Source organism: Adiantum capillus-veneris, chromosome 17 (genome assembly GCF_014529385.1).
Source record: "Adiantum capillus-veneris isolate H3 chromosome 17, ASM1452938v2, whole genome shotgun sequence".
In the NCBI taxonomy this organism is placed as follows: Eukaryota; Viridiplantae; Streptophyta; class Polypodiopsida; order Polypodiales; family Pteridaceae; genus Adiantum; species Adiantum capillus-veneris.
The window spans coordinates 128,236,215-128,252,309 of record NC_140947.1 but is presented as its reverse complement, the minus strand read 5'-3'; positions in this window follow the sequence as shown (position 1 = coordinate 128,252,309).

Here is a 16,095-nt window from a genome sequence, read left to right as displayed (position 1 = left end):
CACTTCACACTTTTCCGGTCGGTGCCGGTCTTTACACAAATTGTAAGTTTTGGCTGGTTTTCTTCAAGGCAAGCTCAGAATCTAGCTGAGATTTTGTAATTTTAGCCAGTTAAAAATACATTGAACCCCCCCCCTTTTTTTTTTGCGTGGCAACTTGTCAGCACCTTGAACAAGTGACATGAAAATCCCGACAATGATGGATTATTTACAAGAAATTAGGAAAATTGAAAGGAAAATAGGCAATTTGAACCCTCAAAATTTTCTTCTAATTCAAGAGCACTAATAGTTGATTTCCTGCTATGGCTTCTAATCCATTTTTATCATTAGTTTTAGTCATTCCATTAGCCAATTACTACCTAGTTTTCCCTATCTGGCTTATTTATATACACTATCCTTCTTTTAACCTTGGCAAACAAAAAAGTAGGAGGCGACATTAGATTATCATCATACGTGTTAAAAATGGCAAAATTTTCTTCTCCCTTCTTATGCCCTTATTTAGACAAGCTATATGTTGTTGACTTCTCTCCCCCCCTCCTATGGGGAGTCTACCGTGATGATTGTTTGGCCAATTCGTGCAAGTGCATGGGTTAGAAAAGCATGCCTATGTGGACCAGTGATTGTCTCTATCATACTTTGATAGTCAATGCATGTGTCAACAAAATGTGGTGGAAGATGGGGGTGCTTTTGCTATCAAGGTTTGCCAATTGAATGAACTTGGACCAAAGAGCATTTTTTGAAGTTGAAAAGCTCTTGTTTGTGCCTTTGGTTTCTAGATATATTTGTACTTTGGTTCAAATGTTTGAATGGGAACCTTGGTAACTTGTTGTAGAGACAATTGTGGTGCAACCTCTTTCCACTTCCATGCCAAATTATTGGGGGGGGGGGGGGGGGGGGTTGCTTGGAAGGTTCCATGTGGAGTCTAGGGTTTGGGATTCAAAAGGTGGGTGCGGTGGCTCTAAAACCGAGCCTTTGGAGCCCATATTTGCTTTGTTTTGTGTATGCAAAGCTGGTAATATTTTTCATGCCTTTCTCCTTTATTGGAAGACAAGGAGAATTGATGCCGTTATTGGAGCAAAAGGTATCACTATCAAGCTACGTGTTGTGGAAAATTGCAAGGAGTTTGTATCCCCAATTAAAAACAACTTTTTAAGTTCTCTACCAAGGAGTGGCAAATATGATATTCTCACTCAACTCTGTATCTAGAAGTAGATAGAACATATGAGAACATTTGAAATGGTTAATCATAAGGTCGAGTTATTTCCTTCCTCGTGTTGACATGTAGTCTTGTCAGTTGTTTGAAGTTCAAGTCACTAGAGTAATTGATGACATTGACACAAGCTCTAGTACCAAAGCTTTCTCTATGTTGGGAGAATGGGAGAACATGTGCTTAAATTAATCATTTTTCCTCTCTCTCTCTCACTCACACACACACACACACACACACACACACACACACACACACACACACACAAGAGAATAGACATGATAGTGATAGCTTGTAAGAGAAGCAGACGGTGATACAATTTTTTCCAAAGCCTAGCATAAGAGAATAGAGAGAGGAATTTTGCAAGAGAATGGCCTAAAAAAATGTAGCCCCCAAACTTCACACACCTCTTGTGGCGTTGGATATTTAATTTTATTATTGATTTATTTAGGTGCCAAAAATTTTAGGCCCCTCTTTACACTTTAGTCCCTTTGTGGTATCTATCACTTATTGCATGACTCTTTATAGGGTGGGTTCTCACTAAATATGTACAATAGAGCTATATTAGCTTATTGAAAAAATAACTACAACACTATCCAAAGGTAAATGGCCGAAAAGCATTATTTTATTGATAACGCCTTCTCCTCAGTTCCAATCTACACACCATCAACTCACTTTTAGTGAAAATAAAAAGATAACATAGTAATTAACCATTACACGTTAGTATCCCGATTGTAATGCTAATCATATACAACAGGAGGATGCCTAATATCGTAACATCCCTCCCACCAAAAATAGCAATTGCCCTTAGTTGTTCAATAGAGAATCAATTGGACCATGAGTGATGGAAAGTGTGAAGAAGATTTGAAAAGTTTTGGAAAAAAAAAAATCAGACATCCATTTGGCATCTTCTGTCGGGTGGCCTTTAAAAGTCAAAAGATAGTGGTTGTAAACCATGTCAGTGCATATAATGGTGGTCTCATGATCAACTATTCATGCATGAAGGAGTTGTTCTTCTTAATCTACAAGTGAAGGTGGATCCTCATAATGTGTAGATAGGGGTCCTCAAAAGGATCGTAAAAGACTAATTGGAATGCATTGTGAATGTGCCAGTGTGAAGGTAAATCTAAATAAAACGAAACATCGTTAATAGCAACAAAAATATTTACAAAAACACTGGTGACTAGACTTTTAATTCTTTGATTTTCAAATCAAAGCATACCATACTCACCTTCTTTAAACTCGTGTGCTTTCCGGTGATGATTAGCATGCTTAATGTAAAGTTTCTTTGAATGCTTGTAGAGAAACCTTGACTGCTTCAAAGCTTTGTTGTTGATCCTCTCCCCAATGAAATACTTTGCCCTTTGCTTTCAATTGGTTTGTCAAAGAAAAAACACTTCTTACATAGTTTTTAATAAGTTGATGATAAAAACCTGCAAAGTCCCAAGAGATTTGAAGCTTTGAATTGACGAAGGATTAGAACTCTATGAGACCTTGAAGGTTTGAATCTTCTCCAAGCGACGAGCCTTAGAAGATCTTGAAGACTTGAAGCCGTGAGGGTTTAGCTTGGAATATGTGAAGAGAAGACTTGAGGGCTTCAATGTCAAACTAGTGAAGGCTTCAATGCCTCACTTGGAAAGCTTTGAGGGCATGGGAGGGTGGGAAGCACCCCTTAGGCACATAAGGCCAATTCACTTTGGCCTTGAGTGTGAACTCAACACCTTATACGCTATGGAGGCACACAAAATAGTGCGAGAGAGAGAGAGAGAGAGAGAGAGAGAGAGAGAGAGAGAGAGAGAGAGAGAGAGAATCATGTGGCTTGCTCAGATCAGCCCACTGTAGAAACAAAAAACACTGCTCTCTCCCTTGTGCACCCAACAAGACAAAGTTTGCATGATTTATTGCACCTCTAACCATGTTGTTTGTGTGTTTTATGGTGTGTGCTTGTGCTCTTGATACTCCTTGGCCATAGTCTTCTTCTCTTTTTTCCACGGTTGCATGAAAGCATGCATGCAAGGAGACTACAACTAATGTTCCATGAGTATGTGCTGAATGCGAAGTTTTGGTCTTGTGGGTTATGATGTAGTATGTATGTACACGCTAGCATGTGGTGATGCATATCATGGTTTGTGTTTTGTTGGTTGGGTTGGGTTAGAGATAGAATGTGTCAACCCCTCTTATAAGCGGAGTATTCAATACTCAAAAAAGGTGATGCTCTTGCGTAATGATTGGTTACTTATTCTCTCGGTCTTTGTTGATTACTTAAGTTTTTAATGTTTTCAAATTCATCAAATTCTTCACACAAACAACTATCAATCCAAACCTCTTACCTTGAAAGTCTACTTGCAGTTGCTCCTTTGTCTTGATTTGATTTCAAATCGCTTTCTCAACTTGTAAAGTACTTTGCACTTCCAATTGATCACCAACTTGCAGGATCCTTCGTTCTGGCTATTTGTACAAAACTTTGACTATGCAATTCTTTGTTAAACTAGTGATTCTCACTTAATTTTTGATTGCTACAAATTGCATGGTGTAGTTTCTAGTTCAAGTAATATGCCACATGTCACACCATTACCAATTGAGGTGCTAAAGGTGTTTGCTAATGCTACTCAGGATGCCCACATTGTGTAAAAAACATGGCTAAACAATGTGCACTTGAATAGGCCTTTATTGCTGCTCAAAGAAAAAGTGATAACAGCAATGTAGCCACTTTTCTTTGTTCTTCTGCGAGTCGTAAATCACATGTTCCCAATTCTTCTGTTGGTAGCACTTCGTCTGGAAATTCTGGTGAAAAGGGCAAAAGAAGATGTGTTGTAATTATTGTAAAGCTAATGATACTTGATCAAGCAATGTCCGTAATTGAAGGGCAAAAGAGGCTAAGAAGAAAGGGGCAGATTCCACTACAAGGCAACAATTGTAGAGTCTTCTGTGAAAGGAGATTGTGATGCTGATGCTAATGCAGAATGGGATTTTAGTGCAGAGTGCACTTATGATCCTTCTATCCATGACACATATATGTCAGTTGTTGCTTCAAATGCTCATGTGTGGTACTTTGAAAGTGGTGCTACAAAGCACATTACCTCTCACCGTGACTTGCTTACCTCTCTCAAGGATGTCCCTCATGGGAATACAGTCACTTGTGCCAACAATGCCTCTTATCGGGTCAAGGGAGTTAAAAATATTGTGCCAACTGCTATGCGAATGGCAATTCTTTCACACTTTTTGATGCATTATATGTACCTGGAATAAAAAATAACCTTTTGTCTGTATCTTTACTTGCTAAACTTGGTCTTGTTGTGAAATTTCTGGATGACAGATGTACAATTAATGATCTCACTTTTGTGATGAAATTGCTGCATCTGGCATTTTATGCCATGGGTTATATAACCTCACTTTATATGACAAAGCGTGGGCAAAATTTTACGAATGCAATTGTGGATGCAAAGGGTGTTCTAGATGCAAAACTTTTGGCATGCACGTTTTGGGATCTGAATTTTGTCAGTTTGCTACGTTTGTAGAAATTTGATATGGTTGCTTCTTTGCCGCCTCTTGAAACACCTGTGAAGCATGTTCTTGAAGGCTATATTTTTTGTAAGATGCAGTGTTTGAAGTTTCCAAAGGATGGTTCGGTTAGGGCTACATGCAGGTTGCAGCTTGTGCATAGTGTTGTTTGTGGGTCCATGCAAACTCCGTCCTTGGACAATTACCTTTACTTCCTGACTTTCATTGATGATTACTCCAGGCATGCATGGGTTTATTCTCTTAAAGCTAAGTCCGAAGTGCTTATGTGCTTCAAGCAAGTTATGGTTATGGCTGAAAATGTCTCTAAATGTACTATGGGCACCCTCCGTTCCGATTGAGGGGGGAATATATGTCTCATGAATTTAATGCATTTCTGGGTAGTCGTGGGATAAAACACCAATGTACAGTGCCATATACACCTCAACAAAGTGGTGTTGTTGAGAGGAAAAACAGGTCGCTTACAAAGATGGCATGATGTATGGTCAAGAGTTAGGCTTTGTCACCTTCGTTTTTGGCTTGAGGCCATCATGTGTGCTACTTATGTACTTAACATGTGTCCTATGAAAGTTATAGTCTATGACTCCTTATGAAGCGCATGGCATGATGGAAAGCCATCTATTGATCACATGCACATTTTTGGTTGTTTGGCTTATGCTTGGGTGCCACAAACGCAATGCAAAAAATTGGATGACAAGGCTGTCAAATGCATTTTTGTTGTTTATAGTACTAAAAGCATAGGTTTTAGGCTATACCATTCACAAACAAAGTGTATCTTGGTTTCACTTAATGATATGTTTGAGGAAGATTCTGTTCAGCCTTTGCTATCATGTACTAAAGACAATAATGTAAGCTCATAGGACATTTATGACAATTTTTTGCCTCTTTTTAGTGGTAAAAGTTTGAATGTAAATTCAAATGATGCAATGTATAGCCTATGGGGGTTTCAAAAAATGAAACAGATCAGCCCATTATTGATGCAAATGTACATGATGTACTTGATCTAGAAAGGGCTCAGAATGAGCAGGCTAGAGGTATGCCAAAATGGCTGGTACATACTTGTGTGACAGTAAGTTGGATGCACCTTTGTCAACTCATACTCGTTCAAGTTCTTGCCATGCATCTTATGCATTAGATTGCTATGCTTTGGTTGTTTCTAGCTTAGATATAGAGGAACCGTTGTCTTTTGATGAAGCATAGAATTTTGAAAATTGGATTGCTACCATGCAATCAAAATATGATGCACTTATAGAAAATTGCATATGCACTTTATGTGATTTGCCTCCTGGCAAAAAGGCCATTGGTTCAAAATGGGTTTAAAAGTTGAAATGCAAGTTGATGATGAGATTGATTGCTATAAGTCTCGACTTGTTGCAAAGGGTTATGCACAAAAAATGGGTCCCACTGTTTGTATGACTACTGCGCATTTTCTATGTGCATTGGCAACTCATTTTGGTTGGGATGTACTTCAATCAGGCATTGTTACTGCTTTCTTGAATGGTGACATATTTAAGGTTGTTTATGTAACGCAACCTTAGAGTTTTGTCATTAAAGGGCAAGAAGATAAAGTGTGAAAATGTAAGAAAGTTTTGTATGGGTTGAAACTGCCTCCTTGTGCTTGGTATGAGAAAACTGACACTCATTTGGTTAAATGAGGCTTTCTTAACAGTTCAATAGAAAGCACTTTGTACTCGTGGACACTCGCATGTCATAACACCCAGCCCAATATGAGTCCAAAAAAGCATGTAAAGTTGGTGGAAATGATCCCCCCTTGGGATAAAAGAACCCAAGATGTAAAGTGACACTGAAGTAGTGAAAGATCCGCTTAACAACCTGCCAATGCTTAGACCCTGGGCTATTCACAAATCTGCTGACATGTGAGACTGCAAACTGTATATCTGGCCTTGTTATACATAAATCAGGCATCCAATGATAGTTTGGTAAAGAGTGACATTGGCAGGATCACTAGTATCATGAAGACTCAACTTCAAACTTGTTTACATGGGAGTGGCAATAGGCTTGCAGCCCGCAAGTCCAAACTTAGATATCAATGTCTCTATGTAACTTTTTTGACACACGGCAATACCACCATCACACTACTTAAACTCTATGCCCAAGTAATGATGCAACAGCCCCAAATCTTTCATCTTGAAAGTAGCAATCAAATCAGCCTTAAAAAATATGTGCCTCATTCGGACCAATGATCATCAAATCATCCACATATATAACCAGATGAGAAGTACATCGCCCTCACGCTTTACATCATGCTCGGCAATTCATGCATATCATGGTTGAGCAAGAAGCAACCTAATGTTGCCACTTCTAGTTGTGAGTGTGAGTACAAGGCAGTCTTCACAGCTACGGTTGAGTGTGTATGGCTCATAGGCCTTATGGCTGATTTGGGTGTTGGACAGGACCCTGCCAACATCATCTACACTGATAGTCAGAGTGCATTGGCAGTTGCAAGAAACCCACATTTCCATGCTCGCAGAAAGAACATTGAGGTGCATTACCACTATGTCAAGGAGAGACTCTCAATAGGAGAGATCAACTTGGATTGATTACAACTAACTTTTACTAGCTATCACTCCATATAAATTGATGTATAAGCCTGCTTTCCATGATGGAAGAACCTTTTGGTAACATTTTAAAAGCCAGGTACTCACTAACCTACAAGTAACTTGGTAGCGACATGAAGGTGCAATTTACAATATATATTCTATTTTGTCACTTGCATTTGTATCTCTAGATTCAATTTATCTTCAAGATATTGTGTGTTAGACTGTGGTTGTGGATGTTATGTGTTAAAGTCAAACTGGTAAATTCCATCTTGTAAGACCATGCTATGTTTCAACCTTGGAGATGTCTTGTCAATACACAAATTCTATGTTTTAGCATTGCATGCCTACAAAAGTAATGTCTAAGTACCAACCTTGGTACTTATAGCACCTTATGAATAGATAGGTACTTAAAAAGGGGACTCTAAAACCACCCTCCGTGGTAGTTGGACAACCCTATATGAAGATAGATACTACCCTATACAAAGATAGATACTTGTACAGGGTGTTGAGAGATTACCAAAAATGATACTTAAAGTACATAATATATAGATAGGTACTAGCCAATGTACTTTTGGTACCTAATCTATAAACTACTATATGTAGAATCGGAACTTGAAAACTACCATAAGGTACTTTCAAATTACCTAAAGTTTCCATTCAAGTACCTGAACAAGAAGTCAAGTACTCGGGATCACCAATGGTAAGTATAAAAATACCTTGAAGTATACTATATGACAGTAACTTGAATAACTACCTCCAAGTCATATAGACTACCATTATGGTAATAAGTAGCTACATGCCAAATTTGCAATTAGGTGTTTTTGGAGGAGGACTCAAGTATGAAAAACAAAAATTGGAGCAAAAAATATGTCTATTAGGCTCAAAAGATACAAAGACCACATTTTTAACCTACATCACCATTGGCATGCTATTCTATAGATTTTCATTAATATCTAGAGACAATATGAACTTATATGGCTCTGGGCCTATTTTAAAAAATGTATACATAAAAGTATACATTTTGAACTTTTAATAATCCTCTCTGGTTAACTCACGTTGTCATAATAATCAATATCTAATTCTCCTAAATGATTTTCTCATATTAAACTGATCATTTAATGTGGGGAAGTGCCAGGGGAGAAAAATCTAGAATATTGGTTAAGCTAGCAGACCGGCCACAGTAGGGATCCAAAGGGGGGGCCATCTACAAAAGAGCCATGTGCAACAATGGGCTAAAAAGATCCTAAGGTTCAGCCCATTAAGACTTCCAAAATGCTAAGGTTCCAAAATTCAAAGGTTGTGTCCAAAGGTCAACCCTAGGGAAAATTGGATGCTTTGTGTGTGCCCTAAAAGTCTTTGCACATCCCTACATGGGAGGGGGCGAGCCCTTCTTCTAGGGGATGAGAGAGAAAGCCACACACACACACGCACACAGGCTCCCTTTACACAAAGGGAATAAGGGACACATGTCAGCTCCCTAGGCCAGATGCCCACAAGGTGTGCCCAGTTTCTATTGGATGACCCTTGAAGTGGACCAATGAGAATTAAGCTAGAGTAAATCTAGTTTAATTAATTTAAAAAAATTTAATAAAAGAAACCAATGAGAATTAAGTCTCCTAAAAGACTATTGGGCAGTCTCCCAAAGGGTCCAATGAGCATTCAGGAGTCCCATGGCTTGCCTGATTCCTATTGGCCAGGAGGCAAAGGGGTCCAATGAGAGTTTAGTTTAATTAATTAATTACCTAAATCTCTCACAAAAGGGGAAAGGGGGACACATGTCAGAAGGCTATCACTTATGCTGCTTAATTGTAATTGGCTTGACTTGGGGAGGGCCAAAGAGGCTGCAGGAAGAGCAAATAGCAAGGGGGCTCGCCCAAGAGAGAGAGGGGGCTGATTTTTGCAAGGCATTATCACACACACACTCACACAAGCTCATGTGTGAAGAAAGAGAAGACTATCTCTTCCCAAGCTTTAATGGAGAACTCATCACCTACTCCAAGCTTGTGAGATAGAAGCCTACATCAACACTCTCTTGGCATGTGGATGCAAATCCAACCAAGAGCCAAGCTTCAATGCATGCTCATCTCCTCTACCAAGCTAATTACTAAGCTAAGCTATTCTAATATGAGTGATTATGTGAGGAGATGTACATCTTTCTCGTAAGATACTCCTTCTTCCTCTCAATCTACTCTCATACCCTGCTAGCTCTCACCATCTTCGAAGGTGTGTGAGGTCTTGGGTCTGAGAACGGGGATAATTCAAGTTGTGTTTGCTACGTGTTTTGCTTGGTGCATGAAGCTTCCATCTTCATTGCACTAGCTAGTCTTGAAGGAACACAAAGAATTGTATTGTACAATGTCTCTCTTGATGGGAGAAACCATAGTACAAAGCCTTTTGGAGGGGGGACCGGCTCCATGCAAATCCGGTTCTCAACTGTTGTCAATAGCTTAATTTCTCTCTCTGTTGAAAGTATTGTTGATGCTATCTAACTAGGTGTTATGCTTTTTGTTGCTCTCTCCACCCAAGCACTCTTGTAATTCTCATTAGGAATCTATGCTAATGAAATGCCCACTATGTTCATGCTCATTTCCGCTACACACAAGTTATTAGGCCATTAAATGTTACATTGGTATCAGAGCTCAAGGTTTCTCTTTTCTTGCTCAAGAAGGGAGGTCCTCAAGCTAGCTACAAATGGTTGGTATTATTAATTGCCTGTGAGTAAGTAGAATAGGGATTTTTCAGCCTTGCAGTGCGCCTGCCTTTGTGCAGTTAACGGGGCATCACCGTCGAGAGCTATGGTCTTAATAGTGGAGTCCTACGGGGCTTGCCTACGGCTTAACCACTATTGAGCTATTAGAAGCTTGACAGGAGCCGGTGTTGTTTTGGTGTTGAAAGACCCTCTCTTCTATTCCTTGCAATTAATGGTATTCGAACCGCGGGTACAATAGCTTGAGTGCTTTTTCTAAAGGGGTAAAGAGGAGTAGCAACTAGGGCTTGAAGTGCCAAAGTACACCTAAAAAGTTGACACCTAAAAGTTGTTAGAATGGTTGACAATAGTAAAGAGAGTGAAATTAATGTTGATAACTTTGATTTTGCTCATGAGCAAGCTACTAATGATGCTTCAATGCTTGTTAACTATCTTGTTTCTAGGCTTCAACAAGCCATGGGAAATCCATCTCTCCAAAGTGAAGTGCAATGGCAGCTCCGTGCTCATGGGATTCTTCAAGCTCATCACCATGACGAGAGAACACCTAGGAAGCCTCCTTGTGAGACTACCAAAAGAGGTCTCTCTCCGATTCGGGAAGAAGAAGAGAATCCATACGAAGGGCTCAAGAATTTACTTCTTGATGATGCATCTCCTTCCCAAAGGAGAACTCAAGAGCCTCCACCGAAGGAATGAGAAAGAAGTGAGTCTCCCGCCACCTCGACGGAGATGGCTCCACGAAGACGGCGGGCTAAATGCTCTCCATCACCACCAAAGCGGAGAAGACCATCATACTCTTCTCCACGCCATAATTCAAAGAGGGATGATAAAAAGCAAGAGAAGAAAAAGGCGAGAAAGAGGACATCCTCTTCTCCATCTTCTTCATCCTCTTCCTCTTCTGAAAGCTATGGTGAAGACGACAAAGATCAAGACAAGAAAAAGGCGAGAAAGAGGTCACCCTCTTCTCCACCTTCTTCAAATTCTTCACCTTCTGAAGAAAGTGATGGTGCAACCTTTGAACCATCAAAAAGAAGAGGCCATAGGAAATCCTATGCCGCATGGAAGAGGTCGTCCAAGCTGAAGAAATTCAAAGAGGGAGGGAAGAGCATCTCTTTCCTTACCTATGATGGTACCTTTGGTGCTACGGACAAAGTCTTGGCCTTTATCCAACAATTCGATGCGGCGTTTGGAGATGAGGGCTTCACGGATTCCTCTAAGCTACGCCATGTAGCTATGCACTTTCAAAAGTCTGCCAGACAATGGTGGTCTAGCCTACGAGCCAATCGTGAAGCTCCACGAACATGGAAGGCTTTAAGAAGCTCCACGAACATGGAAAGCAGTTTTTGGCCGCCGATGCCAAAGATGAAGTACTCACCAAATGGCGAAGCTTAAAGCTCTCTCCCAATGAATCCATCCACAAATATGTAGACAAGTTTTGGGACCTACAACTCAAAGCCACTGTCTTCAAAAAAGTTGGATTTTGGAGAGCAAAAGCAACAATTTTGTGCGGGCTTAACCAAAGAAATGGAGGAGTATGTCAACTCCCAAAGGCCACGTACCATATCGGCGGTAATACACCACACTATGGTGGCCTCTCGAATCAATTTCCAAACGGGGGCAAAAAGAAATAATAAGCCCCCGGAAAACAAGGGTTCCAATGATCCTAAGGGGAAGGACAATGTCCAAAAGTCTCCTAAGGGCAACTCCAACAAAGCTAAAGAGAAGGGAGTTTAGAAAGTTAAGAATAAACTCTCTCCTGAAGAGCTTGAGCGTTATCGTAAGGATAACTGGTGTTTCAAGTGCGGCGAACAAGGGCATGCGTACCGCGCTTGTTCCCAAAAGAACAACCGCCAAGATCCTCCTAGAGCTTCCTTGGTTGAAATCCAAGAGGAGGAGACTCACCAAACTCACCACAAAGGATCTCCTCTATGCCATGCTTGGGGAAAGGTAAGAGAACATGATGCTTTTATTCTCTTTGACCCTAGTTCTACTCACAATTTTATATCTATGGAGTTAGCCACCAAGCTAGGCATACAATCCTACGAGATGGGAGATATCCTACCCGCAGACAGTTCCTTCAAGGGGCAAGAAGCTTCAGTCACTCCCTTAATTGGTAAATTGAGGCTTCATGTCCAAGGCTATGTGAACAAAGAGGACTTCTTTATCTCTCCTCTCAAGCATGAGGATGTAATCCTAGGGGCACCATGGTTTGACCGCCTGGCTGCCGATGTTAAATTTCCTGAAAGGAGAATCTCCTTTAAGTTCAGGGAAAAAGACATGTATATAGATGCTAAGGAAATGGGTAACACCATCCCCATTGTACATACACCAGCTTTCAACAAGTCAATAAAGAGCTCTATTTCCGTGTACATGATTTTTGTTAAAGATTCTCAAAATGAACCTAATGCTTTAACAAAAGAAAATAAAAGCAACAAAAAGGAATTAAAGTTATCCAATTTTCTCAAGGGATTTCAAGATGTTTTTATTGACGACATCCCTTGTGAGCTACCTCCTAAACGAGGTAATGATGACCATGCAATTGAACTACTTCCAGGAAGTTCACCGCCTAACAAACCTCCTTATAGAGTTTCTCAAGCTCAACAAGAGGAGATTATGCAGCAAGTGCATGAGTTAGTTGAGAAGGGTATGGTTAGGGCAAGCTCATCTCCATTTTTCTCACCTGTGCTATTAGTGCAAAAGAAAGACGCCACATATCGTATGTGTGTCGACTATAGAGCACTAAATAGGATCACTATCAAGAATAGGTTTCCCGTTCCACGGGTAGAAGACCTATTTGATAAGCTACAAGGATCGACCTACTTTAGTAGGATTGACCTAAAAAGTGGCTATCATCAAATAAGGATAGTTGATCAAGACATTGTAAAGACCGCATTTCGCACCACATTTGGTCTTTACGAATACATTGTCATGCCTTTTGGCTTGACCAATGCACCAACCACATTCAACCGCTTGATGGAGAAGCTGTTCAGGCCTCATCGAACCTTCACTAGAGTGTTCTTTGATGATATTATCATCTACTCTAATTCATTGGAGGAACACAAGCAACACCTCCAGGTAATATTTCAAGTTTTAAGAGAGAATAAACTTTATGTTAATCGAAAGAAATGTAAATTTTTCTTGCAAGAGATTCAGTATTTAGGTCATATTATCTCTTAATATGGCATCCAAATGGATCCATCTAAGTTAGAGGTAATAAAATGATGGCCTAAACCAAGGAATCTTCATGAACTAAGAAGCTTTATAGGTATGTGTGCATACTATAGATGCTTCATAGAAAAGTTCTCACAAATTGCGGGACCATTACATGACCTAACAAAGAAAAGTGTTAGGTATACATGGTCTGCTAAGGAGAACAATGCTTTCGAAAATCTTAAAGAAAAGCTTATCTCTCAACCTGTGCTTACACTACCGGATCTCTCAAAACCATTTGAGGTCCAATGTGATGCTTGTGGTGATTGCCTTGGAGCTGTTTTGCTCCAAGAAGGGCATGCCATAGGCTATGAGAGTCGAAGGCTTGACCCTGTTGAGCAAGCTCTAGGCATATATGAAAAGGAACTCCTTGCAGTTCTACATGCCTTAGACTCATGGAAGCACTATTTATTGGGGACTCCTTGCATTCTGCGAACGGATCACCAAAGTCTTAAGTACTTCATGACGCAGACTAAGCTCTCCGACAAACAAATGAGGTGGGCAAATTTCCTTTCGCAATTTCATTTTCATATTGCTCACATTGCTGGCAAGCATAATCAAGTAGCTGATGCACTCTCAAGACGGCCGAGAGTGAATGCGGTTTCTATAGCAACTCACAATGATCTATCTTCAATGATAGATGAGTATGCTATTGATCCCGATTTTAGAGATGTGATTTCAGCCCTTGCATTGGGGAAGAAAGAAGAACCATTTACCTTACAAGATGGTTATCTTCTCTATGGCAATAGACTATGCGTTACTAACTCACTACGTGAGAAAGCAATGTATGAATCTCATGCTCCACCTTATGCGGGGCATAGAGGGATTCAGTCTACCTTAAAGGGAATTCAAACATATTTCTATTGGCCTACCATGAAAGTGAACATACAACAGTATGTTTCTAAATGTGTGGTATGCCAAAAGACAAAATTTGATAGAGGGAAGCAACTTGGATTGCTTCAACCCTTGCCAATCCCTAATTCACTATGGGAGAGCATATCCACGGATTTTATCTTTGGATTGCCTAAGTCTATCCATGGGAATACGAGAATATGGACGATAGTAGACAGGTTCAGTAAACAAGCTCATTTTATACCTGTCAAAAAAACTATCAAAGCCCATCAAATGGCAACCCTCTTCATTTCACAAATCTTCAAGTACCATGGCTTGCCAATGTCCATAGTGTCGGATAGAGATCCTAGAATGACCAGTAATTTTTGGAAGGGTATCTTTGAGAATTTAGGGACAAGGCTAAACTTCTCTTCGGCCTATCATCCACAAACGGATGGCCAAAGTGAAATAGCTAACCTAACCACTCTCGATCTACTAAAAGCCTATGTAACAGAAGTAGATCAAAGATCCCAATGGGAGAAGTACTTACCCTTAGTGGAGTATGCTTAGTTCTCACTAAATATGTACAATAGAGCCATATTAGCTTATTGAAAAAATAACTACAACACTATGCAAAGGTCAATAGCCGAGAAGCATTATTTTATTGATGATGCCTTCTCCTCAATTCCAATCTACACACCATCCAACTCACTATTAGTAAAAAAAAAATACAACACAATAATTAACCATTACACGTTAGCTATCCCAATTGTAATGCTAATCGTATACAACAAGAAGGTGCCTAATATCGTAACATCCCTCCCACCAAGGATAGCAATTGTCCTCAGTTGCTCAATAGAGAATCAATTGGACCATGAGTGATGGAAAGTGTGAAGAAGATCTCAAAAGTTTTGAAAAAAAAAATCAGACATCCATTTGGCATCTTCTGTAGGGTGTCCTTTAAAAGTCAAAAGATAGTGGTTGTAAACCATGTCAGTACATATAATGGTGGTCTCATGATCAACTATTTTTGCATGAAGGAGTTTTTCTTCTTAATCTACAAGTGAAGGTAGATCTCGATAATGTGTAGATAGGGGTCCTCGAAAGGATCGTAAAAGACTAATTGGAATGCATTGTGAATGTGCCAGTGTGAAGGTAAATTTAAACAAAACAAAACATCGTAATAGCAACAAAAAACTTTACAAAAACACTGGTGACTAGACTTTTAATTCTTTGATTTTCAAGTCAAAGCATAACATACTCATCCTCTTCTCCATCGTCATCACACTGCATACTATTGTATACATTTTCATACACCTCAATGGTTAACATAAACATGTTTTGGAGTCCAAACATAGGCTCCATCAAAATTTGTATGGCTCTTATTGGTGGTGTATGATCAAGAAGGCTATATGTATCACATTTCCCATCCACTTGGCCATAGTACAAGCCTTCAACCACAAGTCCACCTCTAACAATCTTGTTGTGCCACTTATCCCTTTGTGATTTGTTTGCCTGGTACATGGATTTGGTGCATTTCAAAAGATAAAAGTCCTCAACGCCTTCAGCTGCCCATTAGGAAAAATATGAACCCTCTAGGGGCCCTTTGGGATTAAGGTTAATTAGAGGCCAGCCAATGAGAAGAGGGTGGTGGACACACTCTATGCCCTCAAAAATGTAGGGGGACAAAGTAATCTTACACTTCTTAAATGGGCTCTTACCTAGTGAGAAGGTGGGGTGGGGGGTGGGTGGGCCATATGGAACCTCCAACTTCCCTCCTTTTTGATCCGGTTTGGAAAAAATCCCAAAAATTTGAAAATTTTTAAAATTTTCAAAAATCAAATTTCTTCTTAAAATCCCCATAAAACTATTTTATGGTCAAAAAAGCATTTTTTGACCTCAAAAAGTCAAAACGTGCACCCAAAAACCCTAAAATTCAAATTTTTTAAAAAACTTTTGAAAAATCTTTTTTTGCTATCCAGAGCTCCCCCAAAAGTAGTTCTTAGGCAAAAAGTGATTTTCTCTCTCTAGAACCCCCCTTTTCCAACCCCTCCTTGGTTGCAACC